At 41.8% G+C, this 22,655-nt stretch overlaps 1 protein-coding gene across 1 annotated transcript in view; it reads right to left on the bottom strand.

Annotated features, from left to right (window-relative positions):
* The window catches only part of NCKAP5 (NCK associated protein 5), a 906,569-nt gene that overhangs the window by 593,355 nt on the left and 290,559 nt on the right, over window positions 1–22,655 (bottom strand). The gene's annotated exons all lie outside the window — the stretch shown is intronic.

The following is a 22,655-nucleotide window of genomic DNA, read 5'->3' as shown; positions in this document are numbered from 1 at the left end:
GCAACCTAAATGTCCACCAATAAATGAATGAGTAAAGAAGATGTGGTTCATATATACAGTGAAATACTACTAAGCCATAAAAAATAACTAAACAATCCCATTTGCAGCAACATGGATGCAACTAGAGATTATTGTACTAAGTCAGAAAGAGAAAGACAAATGCCATATGATGTCCCTCAAATGTGGAATCAAATATGATAAAAATGAATCTCTCTACGAAACAAAAACTGACTCACAGAGAGAACAGACATGGTTTTAAGGAGAATCGGGGGGAGAGGGAGGGATAAAGTGGGAGTTTGGAATTAGCAGATGCAAATGAATACATATAGAATGGATAAAAAGCAAGGTCCCACTGTATGGCACAGGGAACTATATTCAATATCCTGTGATAAGCCATAATGGAAAAGAATATGAAAAATAATATATATATATGTTGGGTTGGCAAAAAAGTTTGAGTTTTTCTATGTTACAGAAAGACCTCAAAAAATTTTTGGCCAATCTAATATATGTATGGGCTTCCATGGTGGTCAGACAGCAAGGAATCTGCCTGCCATGTGGGAGACTTGGGTTCAATCCCTGGGTTGGGAAGATCCCCTGGAGGAGGGCATGGCTACCTACTCCAGTATTCTTGCCTGGATAATCCCCAGGGACAGAGGAGCCTGGCAGGCTACATTCCATGGAGTCCCAAAGAGTCAGACAGGACTGAGCAACTAAGCACAATACATGTATAACTGAATCACACATTAACACAACATTGAAAATTAACACAACATTTCATTGTGTATCAATTTTACGTGAATAAAATCAAACTTTAAAAAACAGAGTAAGTGTTCAGCTCTGTGCCCAAGAAAGAAGATCCTTTCAGAAATATAAGGAAAGAGGAAAAAAGAATTAACATGTTTTGAACATCTTCTGTATGCCAGGTCCTCTGCTGGGCCCTATGATTACTTAATTCAACCTTCATGACAAGCCTATGAAGTGATTAAGGCAAGTATGATTCTTCTCTTTTTCATGGAATAGATAACATATCCCACAAATAAAGCCAATGAAGGCTGAAGAGCAGAGAAGTTAAAGGCTGGAGTTCACAAAGTGGAAAGTAGCAGAATTAGGAAACATACGGAGAACTCAGGTCCTATCTATCACCCCACGCTTCCCCTTAACACCCTCCACTCATTACTCTTCCCTTCTGCTCCCACCGTCCCCACTCCCATTCCATTTCACCACATTTATCTCTAGAATGGAAGCAAGATGGGGAGGCAGTATCTCAGTTGCAGAGCCGCTGCAATGAGACTCTATTTCTACTTTTTTTCAAGCTTCATGCCATTGCAAAGGTTATTTAAAGTCCTAGACTCAGTTTCTCTATCTGTAGAATGGGTATATAGGTCAAAACTATGTGCATTTCAGAGAGAAGAGGAAAAATATATGCAAAAGTGGTTTACAGTTAAAAACTCAAATGTGAGGTGTCACTACCACAAAACCCTACCCAGACATGTTCCACCAGCTCTTCTACCACGGGAAGCTCAACATGAGAGAGAATAGTGGACACTAACATGTTCCTTAGAAGAGCAACCAGGTTACCCTCTATTAACTCATGGAGTGGCAGAGACAGACTCAAGTCCTCTGCTCGTGGACTGGAGTTGTCTTACTCATGGCACCACAGCAAAGGCACGGGAAAGACATCCTTAAAGGCTTTGAACAATTAGAATGACTATGACAGTTGGTCATCTCCAAAGATGACCACTCTTAGGCATAGTCCCCTCCAAGACTGAAAACAGGTTGGTCCTGTGAATCCCTACAACCCATAAAACATGGCAGAAGTAACAATCTTCCACTTATAGAACTTAGCCTTAAGAAGGTCTAGAAGCTTCTAGTTTTGCCCTGAGACACCATGTAAGAGGTCCTATTCAAAAGACCAAGTGGAATAAATTACAGAGCCAGCCATCTCAGCATCCCTGCTGAGCGTAGCCTTCTGGCCATCCCACCGAAGCACCAGATACGTGGGTGAGTCATCCTGGATACTACAGGCCAGTGGAGCGCCCGGAGGATGGTAGCCCCAGCCAAAAAGGAGCAAAAGAACCACCCAGTCAAGCTTAAGGCAGAACTGTAAGAGGAAGGAAGTAAAATGAAAGTTCTTCTAAACCCTAAGTTCAGGAATTGTTTATCAGGTAGTAAAGAAAACAGTACCAGTGGAGAAGGAAGAGGAGAGGGAGAGCTACCTTCATCTGAACCGTCACTATACACCTCATTTAACCTTCACTAACACAGGGTTTATGCTTCCGATTCACACACGATGTTGGGCGAGGTAAGTTATCTAAGGTCGAGAAGACATGGATTTGAAACCCAGCTCTGACCACAAAGCCCATTTTCTTAATAACTGTGTTATACTTTTCATAAAACATATGATAAAATTACTGGTCTTTGATGAATCATTGGAAAACTGGGCTAACAGAAAATGTTGCTAATTATTAGATACTTATTTTAAATAATCTAAGTGGAGCCCATGTGTTATAGTGAAAATAGCTTTTCAACTAGGAGCCTGGAAACTTGAACTTGACTTCTGACTTAATCACCAGCTGTATAAAAATGAACACACAATTTGACTACCAAAAGGTTCCTTTTATGAAAAATGAAAATAATGTCTTAGATTTTTGTGGTGGTTGTGGGATCAAAATGATATGCTTAATAAAAAGAACTTCTGTAAGCCAAAAAGGAAAAAAAAAAGTCCAATACAAATGTGAAGAATTGTTGAATTAAGTTGACATTTCTCTATTCCATAGTTATCAGAGATATTTCCAGTTTCAAACTGTGTTTTCTTGCCTCCTTCCAAGATAAATGTTCATATAATTACTGTTTTGTTTCGAGAGCTTTGGGACACACCCCTTTTTAAAAATGGGGAATAAACTCAAAGATAACTATAATACATCAGTTTTTATTAATATTTTTGGAGGCAAAGTTGTAAAAAGCAGAAACCTTGTGACTTCTAATGAATGTCTATATTCCTCATCCCTTTGATCCACTGATTTACAGGAGTTTTGTTCCTAGGGGACGGGGGTGGGAGCAGTAGCTTTAGGCAAAGTGCAATGAGAATACTCACAATCTTTAGGCAAAGAGAGGTCTCCTCCTGGTACTGGATACCAGAAAAGAAGTGCAAAAGAGATGATGACTATAGATTCTGTCTGGCAAAAAGCAAATGTGTATATGAAGTTATCTGCTCTATTGAATGAAATCAGATATAAGAATTCTCATAAAGAGAAAGAAACTCTCTGCTCCTTGGGTAGGCAGTGGCAGCTAAGAGCATTACAATATCCCCTGAAGTCATTGCCTAGAATTCTTTTAGCAGTTTTTGTTTTGGAAACCAAATGGTGTCACTGGTAGTCTCAACAATTTATGGGACTTCTTTCATCGGAAATAAAATGTATACCATAATAAGATAATGCATGCCTAAAGCTTATATTTTAGAGTTAAAAATAAGAGTTTTATTCATGAACAAATTATGTGCCAGCTCCTGAGTATGAGATGACAGGTAGTAAGGAAGATGCTTCTCTTATTAAAGATTTAAGATTATTCTTTTCCAAAGGCCTCAAAGCATATATATTTTCTAGTATGTGAACAAACAAAATATCATGGCTTCTACCGAAAAGTGGAAGGAACAATGGTAGACTAAAACTAAATAAAGCAATCTATGTTTTAATGCTTAAACATAAAAATGTTTAAATAAACCAAGAACAAAGTTGGACATATAATCTGATCAGTCTGATTTCAAATATGCAGCTTATTTTCTGAGTAATGGTACTCATATCATATTATGCTAATAAAATATGTATAATATATACATGTGTTTGCTTATACTTATGTGACATATTCTTATCTGCTCATTAAACAAAATGGAATGCTACCCACTCTTCTTAAATCTAATTGCATAGAAATAGAAGCTGTGAGTAGGCAGTGAGACTAAATCCTTCATTAAAATTAAAAATCCCATTAGGAAAAGTTGTGCCTACAAAATACAATCACTATAGATTGATTATGGTTGATTCAGCATGCTTTTGTTCTAATCTTCCTCAAATTGTTTTTTTTTATCATGAATATTAATAATACCTTGTTCATGTTTGCTTTTCTTTTTATCAAAGAACATTCAAGAGACTCTGAAACTTTCTCTTAAATCTGCATGTAAAAAGGCAAGTCAATATTCTCACAAGCATATTAAAATTGTGGTTTAGAGAAAGAATGACAAAGATAAAAATCTTGAGGATACTATAATCATCTACTTAGGAAATTAATGTGGCCACACAAACTAGTAAAGACATTTGGCCTGGATTATTATCTACAATATATGAAATGGAAGAAAAATATATCCTGTAGTTGAAAAGAAACAGCCAAACTTTCTGTTGAAATCTAGCACACTAGAGGCCATTCACTGACAACTGTTCCCAGGTAGGTATCTCCTCCTAAGATGTGCCTTCTCTATTTGTTTCCCTTATCCTCCCTTCCTTCTCTCCTAGATTCATGTAGCAACAGAAAGTCAGCGAATCCTAACCAACCAAACAATAACAATAGCTGGACAAGTGAGCTGGAGTCATAATAAGAGTTCCATCTTTACCCTTTATAAGCCATTGTCTATGACACACTGGCGGAGAATACACAGTGCTCACCAAAGGAATGGACTGAGTGGGGGTTGGGTGGGATCCGAGTAGCAGAAGAGCTGGGGATAATTACTAAAATAGCCACAAATGTGTAGCACTAAAAACAAAACAAACAAAAAAGGAAAAGACTGATTTTGCAATTATATAGTAATTTAGCCAACAGTGACAGCCAAATGAAGAAATCAGGCAACAACCTAAAAGTCTATAGCCTGAAGGAGTTGATATGCTCAAGGACACTGGTTTATTTACAGATTACAAGTTAATTTCACAGTGAGGCATCAACGGACAGAGATCTGTCAAGCAAGAAGTATAGACAAGACACATATAATATCACTTATATGTGGAATCTAAAAAATGGTACAAATAAACTTATTTACAAAACAGAAAGAGTCACATATGTAGAAAACAAACATGCTTATTGGGGTTGTGAGAAGAGGGATAAGTTGGGATAATGGGATTGACATATATACTCTACTATATATAAAATAGATAACTAATAAGGGTCTACTGATAGGGAACTCTACTCTGTAATGACCTACACGAGAAAGACTTTAAAAAAAAAAGAGTGGATAAATGTACATGTATAAATGATTTCACTTTTCTGTACAGCAGAAACCAACATAATACTGCAAATCAGCTATAGTCCAATACAATTTTTTCAAAAAAAGCATAACTCAGGGTTTTCAAGGCCATGAGCAGTGCAAATAAGCAATATAAGTGGAGAACCAAAAGGATTCAGATACTTTTTGGAATTTCAAACAATAAAAGAGAAGAACATTCAGAAGTACTGAATATTCACAACTACTCTGAATCATTTGCAAGCTTTCAAATACATGAACAGAGTAACAATAGGTATAGCAATGGAAAGAGGTAAATATAGGGAATGAATGAGTTATCAAGCAGTTAAATGTATTTATATTCATAAATATATAAGAAAACTGGGAATCTTATCATAATTAATTGCTCCCATGAACAATTTTAGAGAAAAAGCAGCAAAGCTTTTCATTTTATACCCTGCATGATTCTGCTGCCTATTTGGGGGGGAAAAGGTATTAAGAACATTTCTCAAAAATAGAAAATAATCATAGAAAAGGAAAAATCATTACTCTGTGTAATCTTATGTGAACAGCCAAAAGCCAGGTGCATGATTTCCTGCACACAAATTAAACAGTATATGCAGATGAGGAACAGACCTGGAGTCCAGTCCTTGGAGACCAAACAGACAAGTGATGAGACTCAACTCTGTAAGCTGAAATCTCTGCCTCTCCAGGGATGAATAAGCTCAAGAGACTGGCAGCAAAATTGGTGTGACTCCTATACTGTGCCCACTGTCATTTCCAATAAAGCTCCCCATGATGAGGAAAACCAACATAAGTGCCCTTTAGCCAGATTCCCAACAGCAGGGTGTGGTGTCTTCACTCCCTCGGCAAAAACAAGCCACTTCCAATTCAGAAAGCTCTAATAGCTGTGTTGGGTCATTTATGACAATGTTATACCAGACACATAATTTAAAATAGCAGGACTGTGTTAAGTTCGTTTTACTGAGGAAGTATTTGGACTATTGGGCAATCTCCCCCAAAAGGTACATGCCTGCAAAGATACCCGTTTCATCAAGTTTTCTTTGCTTTTGACTACCACCTGGAAGACTAAAGAAGTTTAGAAATAGAAATTGCTAGATAAGGCTCCTAATACATAAGAATCTAAAAGTTGGAGGCCATCCTTGATTCCCCATCTTGGCAACTCGTTTCCATTTGGTCATTGGAAAAAAAAAAGAATGGAGGTTCTTATACACTAAGAATTCACAAAATCTCTCTCTTCTTTCCCATTCCCACTACACTCCCCAATCCAGGCCTTCATCCTGACCTGCCGCCTCCTCATCGTCCAGTGTTCTTCCCTCATATCCCACCCACTATGCACTGTCTTCAGGTTCCTGCTCCTAACATCTTTTACCCATATGACTCCAAATCATCAATGGCCTCCAACAGCATTTCCTGAAACAGGATCCCATAAAAAATGGATTCAGCTATCAAAAATATTTTGTGAAACTCTTAAGAAATGAACAATGCAGATTAGTGTATTAAAGCCCCTGAGAATGTCTGCAGGAAAGAAAATCTGTTTAACTCTCCCTCAGCTTTTCTTACTTTTCAACCATGGGGACTTTTTTGGGCTAACACATCTACAACACCCAGCAGACCTACCGTTCCAGGGAGATGTATTTTGGGTAAAGTTAGCCCAGAGGATTGAGCCCAGGTGGCTTAGCACACATGTGCCGACCATTGTTGCTGGGTCCCCACTACTTCTCCATCTTCAGCACCCGTTCTCTTCTGGGGCTGCTTGAAGTGCCTGTCTCAGCGCCAAAGAGCAAGCCCTCTCCTGCCTAGATCTTCTCCCTCTTTTTAATCAGCTTTTGGGGTCAGCTATGTTCTCCTCCCCACTCCTTCCTCACCCCCAAACCCAGAAGCCTATCCCATCCACCTGGTCCTCATCTACCATTTCATCTTCCCACTTCTGCTACACTGATTTCCTTCACTAAACGTTTTTGTTATCTTACAGGTATATTTCTTATTCCATCTAGATAATAAGCTCCTCTGGGACATCTGCATCTTAAAACTAATTTTTATAACTAATGACATTTTTTTTAACAACTCACTACAAATTCATGAAATCTGGGGCAAGGTCTTGTGCAGGACAAGTGTTACACATGGTCTCTTTGAATGGAAATAAAGTAGATGTCTCCAAATATGCCAGTGTAGGAAGAGGAAGAGGGAGGTCATATTGAGACAGAATGCAACTTTCAGAATAATTAGAATTTAGCAGAGTGGGTAAGAGGTGTCCACGGAGCAGCATCAGGGTTCCAACAGTTCTAGAAAATCATTCAGTTCAGTTCAGTCGCTCAGTCGTGTCCGACTCTTTGCGACCCCATGAATCGCAGCACGCCAGGCCTCCCTGTCCATCACCATCTCCCGGAGTTCACTCAGACTCACGTCCATCGAGTCAATGATGTCATCCAGCCATCTCATTCTCTGTCGTCCCCTTCTCCTCCTGCCCCCAATCCCTCCCAGCATCAGAGTCTTTTCCAATGAGTCAACTCTTCGCATGAGGTGGCCAAAGTACCGGAGTTTCAGCTTTAGCATCATTCCTTCCAAAGAAATCCCAGGGCTGATCTCCTTCAGTACCAAAATGTCTTAAGACGAAAACACAGACATAAGGCAGTGTACACCAAACCCTAAAATGGACTGTCCAGTGAAAAAGAGGATACATTCCCTCATATGATCTGAGGCAGACGTGATGACATGCAGGAATAAAAATGACTGTCATTTTGGAGTATGTTAACCCCCAAATCCGGAGAAGGCAATGGCATCCCACTCCAGTACTCTTGCCTGGAAACTCCCATGGACGGAGGAGCCTGGTAGGCTGCAGTCCATGGGGTCGCTAAGAGTCAGACACGACTGAGCGACTTCCCTTTCACTTTTCACTTTCATGCATTGGAGAAGGAAATGGCAACCCACTCCAGTGGAGAATCCCAGGGACAGAGGAGCCTGGTGGGCTGCCGTCTATGGGGTCACACAAAGTCAGTCACGACTGAAGCGACTTAGCAGCAGCAGCAGCAGCAACCCCCAAATCAGAGAATTTACTAATTCCTAACACTTTAAGGTTTATGACCAACCCAGACAGCATATTAAAAAGCAGAGACATTACTTTGTCAACAAAGGTCCATCTAGTCAAGGCTATGATTTTTCCAGTAGTCATGTGTGGATGTGAGAGTTGGACTATAAAGAAAGCTGAGCGCTGAAGAATTGATGCTTTCGAGCTGTGGTGTTGGAGAAGACTCTTGAGAGTCCCTTGGACTGCAAGGAGATCCAACCAGTCCATCCTGAAGGAGATCAGTCCTGGGAGTTCATTGGTAGGATTGATGCTGAAGCTGAAACTCCAATACTTTAGCCACTTGATGTGAAGAGCTGACTCACTGGGAAAGACCCTGATGCTGGGAAAGATTGAGGGCAGGAGAAGAAGGGGATGACAGAGAATGAGATGGTTGGATGGCATTACCGACTCAATGGACATGAGTTTGGGTAGGCTCCAGGAGCTGGTGATGGACAGGGAGGCCTGGCATGCTGCAGTTCATGGGGTCGCTAAGAGTCGGACATGACTGAGCGACTGAACTGAACATTTTAAGAAATTCCTAAGCTTCGTCAGGTTTTCCTTTTCTTCCTGTAGTCTAGTTAACAAATATTTATGAAAAGCCTACTGGGCATCGAGAACTGAGCAAAAAAGACAAGTGAAAATGTATCAGGAAAACTAGTATAGACTCTGAGACAGACTAGAATCTAGATATAATCATTTAGAAGAGCAAAAGTTTCTATTTTCTGAATAAATGTTTTGGTGAAATAAAAAGAAAATCCATGCGAAATAGTATATTAATGCAATAAGAATGAGATCACCTGAAATAAGTCACAAAGCAGGAAGTGGGCAGAAATGTGCAATGGCAAATGTTTGTGCTTGTTTCTTTTGAGAATTAATGACTTTCTGTTGAAGAATGGACACTGGTTGCAGTGCCTCTTCAGCCTGACATGTTGCCTGACACATGGTAGGTATTTAATCCCAGTCTGTTGACTAAATTAATGAATAAACAAGTGAATGAAAGATGGCAGGCAAGAAAGCCTTCTGGCAATGCACAGAAATTCAGTGTTTGGCTAGAATTCTTTTTGTGCTGGAATTTCTTTAAACTGGGCACAGCGGATGATGAGCTGCAAAGATCAACCTATGCTTTCTCAAGAGACTACCTGTCTCCTTTAAAATATCATTATGAATGATTAAAATTCATATGCCCAAATATTTAGATAGCCTATGGGATTCTCTTTTTGTGTTACAGTGATTCAGGCAAATTCAGGATTCCTAAGATAAAAACACCACTTCAAAAATCTGAGAAGACAGTTCATTTTATACAGTCTCAATAGGAGAAAGTGGAGAGTGACAGTTGAGCTTGGACATCTGTCACCTGGGAGGAGGTGGGAAGAAAAGCATTACAATATTAGAATATTAACATGCTTAGGTGAAAAAACAAGACGTGACTAAAAGGAAAAACAAAAGAGGAACAGTTTGGGAGAAGTCAGCGTATCAGAATTTGCATCACGTGAAATGTGTGTTGAATCTTGGATTTGACTCTGATGCCGGTAGTCAATAATCCATGCTATTTTAAAATGCCACAGTTACCATTTGGCAGACACCCATGTGTGTTTACAAACTTGATATGAACTACACTACAGGAAAGTTTGGTCACTTTAATGTTAAGCAATAGAAAAACAGAAATAAATTCAAAAAAATCATTGATGATAATATGGTCCTTAGAATAAGGAAGAACATTTCAAGGGAAGTGAGTAAGATATTTTCTGCGGGGGCATGTACAGTGAAAATGAACAAAGACTTGAGAAAGAGAAGAGAATGAATTCCTCAGTGGCTGCTTAATAAAGTCCAGTCTTTTCTCTCTTTTCTATAATGCTATGAACAGAGCATAGGGGATCAAGAAATTGTTGAACCCCAACACAACCCTGGATAATGCAGTTATGAAATAAATCACTTTCAATATTTCCAGGCAACTCATTCAAACACCAGCAAAAACCACCTAATGAAGGCTTTTCTGATGAGGCTGACACTCTCCTTTGCAACCAATAGTATTTTGTTAATAATACCGCTGTGAAACTTAAGTTTACCTTTATCCTATCTCTATAATGGATAGAGATATGATAAAATAAATAACATCTAAAATAACATCTCTCACAGATATCATATTCTGCTTTTAATAAAGGATGTGTCTGACACACACCGGGGCTTACTAAGTGACAGGTGTCTTCATTCTGATGAAGTTTCTTACTATTATGCTGTAATATTTTTTCACATCAACACATCCTCTCTCCCACCTTGAAAGCTGAGAACAAACTGTTTTTATCTCTTTGCATCCCTTGTATCCCAGCATAGTGCCTTTCATCGGATGAACTGAATGTTAACTGAAAAGTTTCTAGGTTTACCTGTGAACCCTGGAAACTAAACTGTTTGTGCTGAAAGAGAGAAACAGGTACCATCTACCGTCATACTTGCAAAAGGCATGTGCTCCTTCAGAAAGTAGCTGCAATGGCTTTAAACTATAACTCTCCTATAATGGTGACCCTCTGTATGGTGCTGGGAGACAGTTCAAAGATGATATAGATGTGAAAAAGCAGTTCTGTTGAGTTCCAGCACAATGGAAAACCTTAGAAGGCCACATCAGAGAGCATACACTAACCTTCTTGCATATTAGATGCCGTCCTAAGCCCATGAATGTATACTTGGAATGTATATGTTAGAATTTATACTTAATGCGTTATAAATGCATATTGTTTTCTCTCTTATTAATAAGGAAACAAAGCTGAGGTTATAGAGATGAACAACTTTGCCTCAAATCACATCAATAGTAAATGATGGTATCAGGATCTGAGTCCAAGTCTACAAGACTTCTAGGCTTAATCTCTTAACCATTTGCCAGGTAACTTGCAGTTATAACAACACTGAATCCACAATCCATTTAGGAGTCACAGTCTTACCTGCAGCTGTAAGTACCATGACCTATTCTTGACATCTTTCAACACAGCATATGATGATTCACTTCCTTCCCTTTATTTCAACCCTCCCTAGCTGTCAGAGAACCTGAGAATCTGGGTTCAGAACCAGAAATATCCTTAATATATTTGTGTGCTAAGTTAACATCAAGTAACATGAAACAGCCATGCTCTCTGAGATGAGCAATGAATTCACAGGGACAGCTTACTTAATTCACTGCCATCTAAGAAGTCTAAGCAGGAGGAGACATGTGAACAGAGTTACTGGGAGAATGAAGGTTGGAAGAGGGTAATATTTAGGAAGAAACAACGGTCAGAGGCAGCAGCCTTTGGCAGCAATACTATAGGACTTCACTGCAGCAAGAAAGCCTCTCAAGCACCACATTCTGTGTCCTCTAAACCACAGCTACAGGAACCCCGAAGGGCAAAACCATCAGATATTTGAAAGGAACACGACTAATGGACTAGATGAAATGGCACAGCTCTGTAGAAAAAGCGAAGAGGCTTGGACCACAGAGACTGGTCTCTAAAAATGCTCAACAAATATTTATTGAACAAGCAAATCAGTAATGAGGGTTTAGATTAGAGAGTCATGGGGAAGCCTGACAACCCTGCAGCAGGGTGATGTTAGCCATCATCACGGTGCCCACAACTTTCCTCTCCTCGTGCCTCTCACATTAAACAGGAAAACCAGAGGAGGATGCCTAGAGTTGGAATCAATCATACCTCTCTGTAAACTTCACTAGAAATCTCAAGCATCCAACTAAAGCTGCAGAAGTCCCCCTGTTAGAGGAGGGTCCATTAGACCCAATCAAACTTTCTATATATATATATATGTTTTTCATTGACATACAGCCAACCTAAGCGTGTAAGTTGAACTCTAATCTAAATGTTTTAACATCTAAGAATTAAAAATAATATACAGGAATGCCAAATACAGAGTATCAGGGTTGAGAAAACAGATTCTCCACAAAAAAAAAAACAAAAAAAAACAAAAAAAAACCTTAAAACCAAAATACCTACACATCAAAAGTTTTCCACAAAGCCCTCATGATACCAAACAAGAAAAAGCTTCCTTGGGTATCTCATTCTTCCCTAACAACAGACCTTACTCTGTGATTACTTTCTTGGCTTATCTGTTATCTAGTTAGTGGTACCCGCAGCCAGCCTCTGGCCATATTTAGCTCCTTATGATATACCATCTTGCTTGTAAATCTTCTTTGAATAAAAGTGTTCAAAATGACAAACAAGAGGCCTCATATGATGTCTGAAATGCCAACCAAATTTTCTACCAGTTGGCATTCTTGACATCGTTTTTGGAGGGAAGTCATGAGTGATATTCACAGCTGAGACATGAGAAACAGCTGCCCTCCATGTTGAAGAATAAGGGAAAAGGAACAAATCTACGGAAACAAATCTACATGAAGGCCTTCTGCACATTTTCCCTATAAATGATAAAACAGAGAAATTTCTATTTATCCACCTGTTTCCAAATATAACCCTAGTTTTCCAAGTAGTGGCTGGAAAATAAAACCCTGATTGTCTTCATATGGCTCAGACAAGGCACAAATATTCTTAAGTTTTTTGCTCTAAATACAGAAAATTGCTTCATTTCTAAAGTAAATATATGCCAGAAACTTGCGGATATCTCAAGAATGCCTTGTAGCTAAAGAAAGTAACATCATTGCCTACTCATTTTGCTTAATTTGCTAGTCTCTCAGCAACTTTGCGCTAACACTTTCATCCTATTTTAGATCTTGGCATAAGGCAAAGGTCCAGAGCCCAGAAAGCCACCTCCAGCGGCCAGCCCTCTAAAGATGGAGTGTCTTCCCAAGATGCCTTTCTGCTAATGCCCATGTTCCATGCATTTCACTTATCTTCCTCAAGCTACATTCCAGTAACTAAGCTTCATAAGCTTCTTCTGAATTGTTTACTCTGTGTTTTAAAGCTCTGTCAGCTGTTGGGATGATCTGCAAGATTCTTTTTATTTTTGGTTAAGCGGGATTGGCGAGCCTTATTGGGCCTTTTGGTGGAATCCCTACAATTGAAAATTCCCACTGCTGGGATTAAAGGAGATAATGCCTATGAAAGCCTTTTGTAAACTGTAAAGTCCTGGTCGAACGTAGTGTGCTGTTGTAATATTAACCATCATGGCAATAACCACAATCAAGCTTTAATGGAGGCTTTAAAATGACCACAGCCATTTGGGCCTTGTCTCTGCTCCATTTCCAATCCATGTCCTTGGTTGGTGTCCAACACAGGAGAGCTCACAAAAAAGCTTGGTTGGCATGAACAAATGAATGGCTTAAAACATCACATCATTTTCCAAATTAATATCCGCATGTAAAATGAAGCTAGACTATTTAGATAGTGAAAATATTCTGCCCAAAACACTAAGGGGCTCAGAAAAAAACTGCAGAACCAAAACTTACTTTGAAGAAAATTTCACTGATAATAAAAGCTGGCCCTGTGCACTCAGTATTGGAGAAGAAGAGAAGGGAGACAGACAGGTACAGGAATTTCTATGAGCCTGCAAAAATTTCTTTTAGTTCACAATAGCTTAGAGGAGGAGGTTGCCATCCTAGAGAAGGGAAGGGAAAAGGATTTTGGATGGCTAATGTGCAAAAACACAGAGGTGGTAAAGGCTGGCCCAGTATGGAGCATCCCAAGCTCAGGCTTATTCCGGGGTTGTGTCTCCTTGGGTTGCAGAGGACCAGCTCCTATGGGAGGAGGGAAGAGGCAGTGCAGTGGGAGGAGAGGAGTCTGCTAAGGAAGAGGTGCTGAGAGGAAATGAATTATTTTTGGAAAATGTTTTCCGGAGCATTTGCAGGCACAGTTCAGGTCATGATATGATCTATCTGAAGTCTACCTCTGTGTGAGGAGGTGGGGGCTGGCAGCGGAATGGAAGACCATAGCGACCAGAAAATGTTGCCTTGTTTATGCTTCTCAGCAGAAGCCATCTCAACAGAATCAAGAACAGAAACTCCAGGGAGACTGCTAGACTCAGGAAAGCAAATGCAGACACTTTATGCCCAGGGGCTACGGTGATTCAAACTGTCCCTTTTGGCTAAGGGGTGGGGTGGGGTGGGGTGGGGTGGGGTGGGGTGGGGCCTAGAGTTGGGAACGGTAGCAGGAGGTCTGCAGGGCTCCAGTGGCTGGGAGGGCCCCTGCACTAGCCTGGCCGCTAAGCTCCAGAAAATATCACATTTCTGCCCATCAATCAGCATTAAGCGGCTTTGGGGGCTGAGCTTTCAGCACAGGCAGTTGCCAGTAGCAACAGGGCACACACTAGTAGCTCCTGGTGAGCTGGGGAGACAGCAACCAGTGAGGGGCTGCCAGGGCCAGACAACCTGAGCTGGGTAGACAAGATCAGAGACCATTGGTGATGGGCCTGGGGGTACCGGGATGGAGGCAGGCCCCAGGGGCCAGAAGCGGTGCCAGGCCGCTGGCCCCTGGGGATGGGGGGCGGGGTGAGGGGGCTAGGTTGAAGGGTTTCTGGTGGTACAGCATTGCCAGTGCCAAGTACAGTAGCCTCCCGACCCCCCTTGGAGGGGCCTGGCTCTGCTAGCCCAGGACACAGAAGTCAGGGCCAAGAAGCAGGAAGAAGCACTGGTCCTCAAGTTCTCAAGATCAGCCCCTTCCCCCGCCACCCCTCTCCCTTCAGGAGTCTCTGGAGAACGCCAACGTGGAATTGTGTCTGCACGTGTGCTTGTTTTCATTTGCGCTTCCAGCACAAAAACAAGGCCCCACAGGTGGAAAGGAGGGTGTGTGTGTGTGTTGTGCGAGGCTCGGACTGCGTGGGAGCGGGAAGGGGGATGAAAGCACACATCTCGGCTCCCACCCACAGCCTGAGAGGCGAGTCCAGGTGCAGGCGCTTGGGGAAGAGAGCCGGAACCTCATGCCACCTCCGAACTTATCCCCCTGATGTTGGGATCCGGTAAGGTGGAAAAAGAAGGGCGACAGTGAGGCAGGGCGGTAGAGGGCAGAGATGGACCGAGGAGACCACAGAGGGAGGCACTGAACCAAGGAGTCCACGCGGACTAGTGGGAGGAAAGGGGCCGAAGGGTCAGGCTGGAGAGCGCGGGCGGCGGGAGTGGGAGGCAAGCCCGGGAGGGGAACAGGCTGGCATCTCCTTACCTGGCCGGTGGTGGAGCATCTTGCAGTGGGTCGGGGCCGGGATGGGCAGACCCTGCAGTGCTGTCACTTCGGGGGCAGCAAGGCGCTGGCCGCGGAGCCCGCAGTTGATAAACTTGCCATACCCCGGGCTCGCGGAGGCAGCTGGAGCCAGACGCACCCCACCGCCTACCGCGGCCGGCAGCCAAGCCTCCTCCGTGCGCTCCCGGGCGCTCTTCCGCTTTGTTGTGTTGGGTTTGTCTTCCTGAGCCTGCCTCGGGGTGCTGGGTGCCGTCTCGGCAATGGGACGTTTCCCCGGCCTTCCGGGAGGCCCCTGGGATCCGCGTGCCACTTTCCTCCCGGAGGCGCGCGTTAAACAGCTGCCCCGTTGCGCCTGGCGGGGCCGCGCGGTGCGCTCCTAGCAGGCGGCTCCGGCCTGTAGATTCCCGCCCCCCACCTTCTCCCCCTCCCCGCCCCTCCGCGGCCCCCACATCAGAAGCTGCTTAGAATCAGGCTGTCAAATCCAGCCCATCTGCTGCAATCATAATCAGTCTCAACCCAACGGTTCTGACAAATCTCTGCCTGGAGCCTGAGTTGGGGGAGCCGGTGGGTGCGGGGCGCGGGCGCGGAGGGGAGGAGGGGGCGAGGGGGCTACCGGGAACAGCGCGGGGAGAGCGGGGCCTGGAGGCTTCTATTGTCTGCCCCAAACAGAGGAAGTGAATGGGGAAATGGGGATCCCAATGGAGAAATAATGGTTTCCTTTCCCAGTTTCCGATAAGAAAAATCCATCCATCCTGGTAGACATATCCATCCCCTTACCCGCATCCCAAACCGCTGCTTGCTCTTTCTGGGTGGAACGAATGCTAAGGAACTGAACAAACAGGTCCTGTGGTCTTATCATCAGGCTGATCCAGAGACTGACAGGGATAGTCAAAGTAAGATGTAATTGGGAGGTAAGAGCTAGAACTAACAGTCATTTGTCTGCAGTCAGAAGTTGGTTCCCAAGTACATTTGAGAATCAAGTTTATGGAGAGAGAACCACCCTGTAATTCGCGATGAAGCTGGGCCCACTGCCTCCTGTTGGCATTTTGAAAGATAAAAGGAAAATCTGCTTTGGGCAAGAAAATTCTGGACTCAGGTTAGCCCCATCCTTAGTTAAAAGAATTATCATATTTCTCTCACATTTTAATGGAAATGGCCTTTTTAAAGAAATGCTATTTTATTAGAAAATCATGACTTCTGAAACTGATTTTTTTTCCCCAACTAAAATAGTTTCTTCTGCAGATGAAATAAGTTTTTCTGCTCCTTTCTATAATATACTTTGAACTATTTTAATATGCCACTGCAATATAATCACACATATTTCTACTGGTTATAGGCTTATGGGGATTATGGCAAAAATTTTTAAATGAAAATAACAGCAGTCCTAGATATACATAAATCTTAAAGTATAAAGAATACAACCAACGGGATTATGCCTGCTTTCATACATTCTTTGCAAGTGCTGGAAATGTTCCCTGAATGACAGTGTTTGTTGGTAAAATAATTTGTTGGATAAACAGATCACCAGTTGGAAAGTTGAAGAGGAAAATCTTCAAGTCATTTATTCAGATAGATGTAAGAGTCAGGTAAAAAAAAAAAACTATATTGTGAAAACTGAATAGAGCTTTAAAATAGTGCTCAAATCATTCTTTTGCTTGATGCTATAGTTGAGAAATGCAGGCAAGTCACAGTAAGTCCCCCACTGATCCAACCAAAGACTGTGTCTTCTACTTATTTACAGCCCAGTAGTATTTACAACAGGAATATGCAGTAACGGGCACTCCATGAATGCTGATAGTTTGAAGTTTTAATTTACAGGTCACTGTAAATTAAAATCATATACATTACTGTGGCTGGACAGGTGAGCTAAAATGAAGTTCAAGTGTTACTTTCCTTCATAAGTAAATAATATAAAGGACAGCTACAGATCCAATGTTAAGATGTTTTTATAATATCTAAAAATTGCATTTTTTCATTGCCAGTTTGTTTAATATTAAAAATTCTGTTAAAGATTGATCAACATGGTACCAAGAAGTAAACATTTCCAAAAAGGTCCTCCCCACCAGAATAAAGTGTGATGGTGGTAAATAATTTAAGGGATAATGTCCAGGAAATCACCGTTGTCCAAGTAGACAAGAGCTGAGTGGAAAGTCAGGCCCTGGGCTACAGGCACCTTACTGTTGTGTTCTGCTGTGTTTTTCCCCTGCAAGCTGGTAGTTTTAATTGTATCAGGCCCACATAAGTGAGAGGCTAAATAGACGGCCCCACCGCCAATCCATCAAGTCTTTGGTTCTAAATTCAAAATATATCCTGTCTAGTTGTCTCAATTATTTACTTCTCAGTTATATGTTGAGTGCTTGCTGTGTTTCAGTGCTGGAAAATACAAATGAGTATAAATTCAAAAAAAACATTTTGATCTTGTGGAACTTACATTCTGCAGGAGAAGACAGACATTAGAAAAGAATACGGAAATAATACTCTGTTAGAAGGTCATCAGTGCTAAGGAGAAGAATAAAGCAGGGAGGGTTGGGTGGTATTAAAGTTTAAGCAAAATTATCAGTGATAATCCCACTGAAAATACCAAGTGTGAGTAAGCAAAAAGAAGAGGCAAGGAAGCAGTGAGCCATGTAGGTATCTGAAGGAAGATGGTCCTGGGAAGCAGAAAGAGCAGGTGCAGTGCCCCTTACAGAAGAGTGTGCTGGGAGAGGTCTGAGAACAGCAGTGAGGCAGTAGGGATGGAACAGAGTGAGGTGAGAGGGCTACAGGGATGATCTGAGAGGGCAGATCATTGGGTGGGACATAACAGGCCATCTGAATCCAGAGTTTCAAAGAATAGCAAGGAGAGATAAGAAAGCCTTCCTCAGTGATCAATGCAAAGAAATAGAGGAAAACAATAGAATGGGAAAGACTAGAGATCTCTTCAAGAAAATTAGAGATACCAAGGGAATATTTCATACAAAGATGGGCTTGATAAAGGACAGAAATGGTATGGACCAAACAGAAGCAGAGGATATTAAGAAGAGGTGGCAAGAATACACAGAAGACTGTATAAAAAAGAGTTTAATGACCCAAATAACCACGTTGGTGTGATCACTCAGCTAGAGCCAGATATCCTGAAGTGAGAAGTCAAGTGGGCCTTAGGAAGCATCACTACGAACAAATTTAGTGGAGGTGATGGAATTTCAGCTGAGTTATTTCAAATTATAAAAGATGATGCTGTGAAAGTGCTGCACTCAATATGCCAGCAAATTTGGAAAACTCAACCATGGCCACAGGACTGGAAAAGGACAGTTTTCATTCCAATCCCAAAGAAAGGCAATGCCAAAGAATGCTCAAACTACCGCAACAATTGCACTCATCTCACATGCTAGTAAAGTAATGCTCAAAATTCTCCAGGCCAGGCTTCAGAACCGTGAACTCCCTGATGTTCAAGCTGGATTTAGAAAAGGCAGAGGAACCAGAGATCAAATTGCCAACATCCATTGGATCATAGAAAAAGCAAGAGAGTTCCATAAAAACATCTACTTCTGCCTTATTGACTACATCAAAGCTTTTGACTGTGTAGATCACAACAAGCTGTGGAAAATTCTTAAAGAGATGGGAATACCAGACCACCTTACTTGCCTCCTGAGAAACCTGTATGCAGGTCAAGAAGCAACAGTTAGGACTGGACACAGAACAACAGACTGATACCAAATTGGGAAAGGAGTACGTCAAGGCTGTATATTGTCACCCTGCTTATTTAACATATATGCGGAGTACATCATGAGAAATGCTGGGCTGGATGAAGCACAAGCTGCAATCAAGACTGCCAGGAGAAATATCAATAACCTCAGATATGCAGTTGACACCACCCTTATGGCAGAAGGCAAATAACTAAAGAGTCTCTTGATGAAAGTGAAAGAGGAGACTGAAAAAGTTGGCTTAAAACTCAACATTCAAAAAACTAAGACCATGGCATCTGGTCCCATCACCATGGCAAATAGATGGCGAAACAGTGGAAACAGACAGACTTTATTTTGGGGGGCTCCAAAATCAGGGCAGATGGTGAATGCAGCCATGAAATACCTTGGAAGAAAAGCTATGACCAACCTAGACAGCATATTAAAAAGCAGAGACATTACTGACAAAGGTCTGCCTAGTCAAAGCTGTGGTTTTTCCAGTAGTCATGTATGGATGTGAGAGTTGGACTACAAAGAAAGCTTTGCATAAAAAAAACTGATGCTTTTGAACTATGGTATTGGAGAAGATTCTTGAGAGTCCCTTGGACTGCAAGGAGATCAGTCAGTCCTAAAGGAAATCAGTCCTGACTATTTATTGGAAGGACTGATGCTGAAGCTGAAATTGTAGTACTCTGGCCACCTGATGCGAAGAATTGACTCACTGAAAAAAACTCTGTTGTTGGGAAAGATTGAGAGCAGGAGGAGAAGGGGACGACAGAGGAGAAGATGGTTGGATGGCCTCATCGACACGATGGACATGAGTTTAAGCAAGCTCCAGGAGTGTGTGATAGACAGGGGAGCCTCCCGTGCTGCTGTCCATGGGGTCTCAAAGAGTCAGATACAACTGAGTGGCTGAACTGAACTGAAGGACTGGCTTTACTCTTAAGTGATGTGGGAGGGCAGGGATAGAGAGGTTTTGTGGTAGAGGGCAGCATTTTGTTTGTTTTTTGTCACCCTGTGCAGTTTGTGAAATCTTAGTTACCCAACCAGGGATTAAACCCACTCCCTCATCAATGAAAGTGCATAGTCCAAACCACTGGACTACCAGTGAATCCCCCAAACAGAGTTTTGAGCAGAGGAATTCCATGATCTGACTTTTGTTTAATAGATTATTCTGGTTGCCTGCATGCTAAATCGCTTTGTGACCCCATGGACTGTAGCCTGGCAGGCTCCCCTGGCCATGGGATTCTCCAGCAAGAATACTGCAGTGGATTACCATGCCCTTCTCCAGAGGATCTTCTTGACCCAGGGATCGAACCCAGGTGTCTTACATCTCCTGCATGGCAGGCTGATTCTTTACCACTGATGCCACCTGCGAAGCCCCATATTGCAAACTAATTTAAAAAAAGGAAAATGGTAAGGGGGAGATCTGTTATTAGGCTATTGCAAAAATCCAGGTAAGACAGAGTGACTTGGGCAGGACCATAACAAGAAAAATAATAAGTGTTTGGACTTAGCAGGCAAAAGGATGGAGTTGCTATTAATTGAAATGAAGAATGCCGGGAACCAGTGTGGAGAATCCCACCCATGGCAAAGGTCATGAGGAAGAGGCCTGACGGGCAAAGGCGAGATCAGGACTCAAGGGACTCTCTGAACTTGCTCGAGCATCTACCCCCGAACCAGAATCTGTCACCCTTATTATTTTATGTCTTTCACCAGCTCTTCTGACATTAGCAGGGGTCTGTCCCTGACCAAAAGAGTTAACATTGGGCTTTAGTTTCTAAATCTCCTGGGCATGAAAGGAGTGTTTCAAACCCTCTGTTAGCATTCTAGCTTACATGGCAGCTTTATCCAGACTCTTGCAACATTGTTGAGCCTATGCAATGCCTGCTGCCAAGTTCTCACATCCCTTATCCATTGTGTTCCTGGGAGTGCATATAGTCAGGATGTAGAAGAAGCAAGTAATAGCCTTAGCATTAGCAACATTAGACTTTGAGTTAATAAATTCTTTCTTTGCTGTAACCTGCTGAATCTTTGCTCCATAAAAAATGTAACTGTACTTTAAGGGTGACGCAGGCTAAGAATTTAAGAAGAAACACTTTAAGGGAAAATCATTGTTCTGGTGTTCTGGCTGACCAACCTTTATCAAAAGGAGGTCATGGAATATCAACAGGCCTCCGGAATAGAAGATGATGTACAGAAAATAAGACTTTTGCAGGAAGGAACCTGATATCGATAAAAGTTATTACTGATGGAATGTTGAGTTGACTCTGCATTTTTCACCTCGCTGCATGTATAACTCAGGGTATAAAAGCCCCGAGAAGAATAAAGTAATGGGTCTCGCTCGAAGAAGCTGGGTCACCCTGTGTTATCTCTGTATCTATCTTTCTTCATTCACTGACGTTGTCCATCCTGAGGATATCCCTGGACTCTGCTGAGGCTGGACCTCGGCAGAAGACAATGGGTAGAGCAAATTTTGGTGGAAGAATATGAGGTTTAGTGTTAGATGTGTTACGATTAGGATGCCTATTAAGTTACATTTTTAAATAGCTATATAAATAAAGCCCTTCATAGTTCCTGGCTTTTGCTAGTGAAGTCACTCAGTCGTGTCCGACTCTTTGCAACCCCATGGACTGTAGCCTACCAGGCTCCTCAGACCATGGAATTTTCCAGGCAAGAGTACTGGAGTGGGTTGCCATTTCCTTCTCCAGGGGATTTTCCCAACCCAGGGATTGAACCCAGGTCTTCCGCATTGCTGGCAGATGCTTTACCATCTGAGCCACCATAGATGGTTAAATTAAATTTATCATCATATCAGGTGGGCCGTTAAGGCTGAGAACACAGTTAGAAAAGAGAAGATGTTTCAGGATTAAATCCCGAAAGACATTCCAACTTTAAAAAGTCAAGAAGATAGAGAGGAACCAGCAAAGGAGATGACCCCAAATGGCAACCTGAGAGGGAGAAGGTAAAGTAGGAAAGCAGACTCCCTCAGGAACCTAGTAATCAAGGTATATCAAGGAAGGAGTGATCTGCTAATCAGAGTCTCCTGGTATGACCATCTCCATAGAAAACCCAAAAGAACATACAGGAAAGCTATGAGAGAGTTAACCGAGGTTACTAGAAAACTTAATTATCTATTGTCTGTTTACAGCACAACATTCAGGGTGTCCCATCACTTATGTAAAGGTCAGGGGCCTGAGAGGTATTCAGTGTGTGCTGAATCAGGTAATGAATCAGTGAAGGATCAAATGCCTTATGCTGAGAAATATTTCTTAGCTTATCTATGGATAATTTTGGAGGGGTCGCCTATTCTTAAATTCAAGAAATATTGATGTAGAACAAGGTTTCTGAGAGGGAATAGATATGTTTCCCTTTCAGTAAGCAATGTCAATAGACCAAAGATTTCTAGCCCACAAGTTTCATATAGAATGTTTTCTCAGATCATGTTCAATAAATTGTAAAGTAGTAACAAAGAAACAACTTGCAGACATATGGAAGTTTAAAAATATACTTCTGTAAGCAATTTTCAACTTAAGACAACAACCCAATTTAAGTGTGCAGAAGATTTAAGTACAACCTTATCAAAGAAGATATAAAAATGG

This window comes from Budorcas taxicolor, chromosome 2, assembly GCF_023091745.1.
Source record: "Budorcas taxicolor isolate Tak-1 chromosome 2, Takin1.1, whole genome shotgun sequence".
NCBI lineage: Eukaryota > Metazoa > Chordata > Mammalia > Artiodactyla > Bovidae > Budorcas > Budorcas taxicolor.
This window is presented reverse-complemented; position numbering and strand designations above follow the sequence as displayed.